Consider the following 496-nt stretch of genomic DNA (forward strand, 5'->3'; position numbering starts at 1 on the left):
GGGCGGGCTGTGCGGGGGCGGTGGGGTCGCTTCCTTCTCGGTGGTCGGGCCCGGCTCCGGCCCAGAGCTGCTGTCCTGCCGGCCTCTGCGGGGGGGGCGGGGCGCCAGGGCAGCGGGCACCTCAGACCGACCGAAGTAGGTAGGTAGGTGTTCAACGCACACATACATGTATAGACACACACGTATATTAGGGTTACCATATTTCTAGTTTTAAAAAAAGAAGATGCCTGCGGTGCGGGGAAGGGTGGGGTACATGCAGAGGGGCAGTGATATGGCAGTGCCCTGCCCCCGCCCATTCTGCTGCCCCGCCCCCCTGGTGGCCCTTCCCACCCACAGGTACCAGCCGCTGGGCCAGCAACTCCTTGCTGCTCCCTGCCCGCCCTCTTCCCCCTCCCCCTTCCCTGCTGGAGGAGCGTGGGGCGGGACCTGCCCCCGCAGCTCCACCCCACCAGGCAAAGGCACGCACATATGTGCACACGCGCCTCTTGCATCCAGT

At 65.7% G+C, this 496-nt stretch overlaps 1 protein-coding gene across 1 annotated transcript in view; it reads left to right on the forward strand.

The window, feature by feature from the left end:
* Positions 1-31: 31 nt before the first annotated feature.
* The window catches only part of ZC3H13 (zinc finger CCCH-type containing 13), a 64,769-nt gene continuing 64,304 nt past the window's right edge, over positions 32-496 (forward strand). The window contains 1 exon segment of the mRNA XM_025214723.1: positions 32-139. The gene's annotated coding sequence lies outside the window, so the exon portion shown is untranslated.

The sequence above is a fragment of the Alligator sinensis genome, unplaced genomic scaffold, assembly GCF_000455745.1.
Source record: "Alligator sinensis unplaced genomic scaffold, ASM45574v1 scaffold1219_1, whole genome shotgun sequence".
Lineage (NCBI taxonomy): Eukaryota > Metazoa > Chordata > Crocodylia > Alligatoridae > Alligator > Alligator sinensis.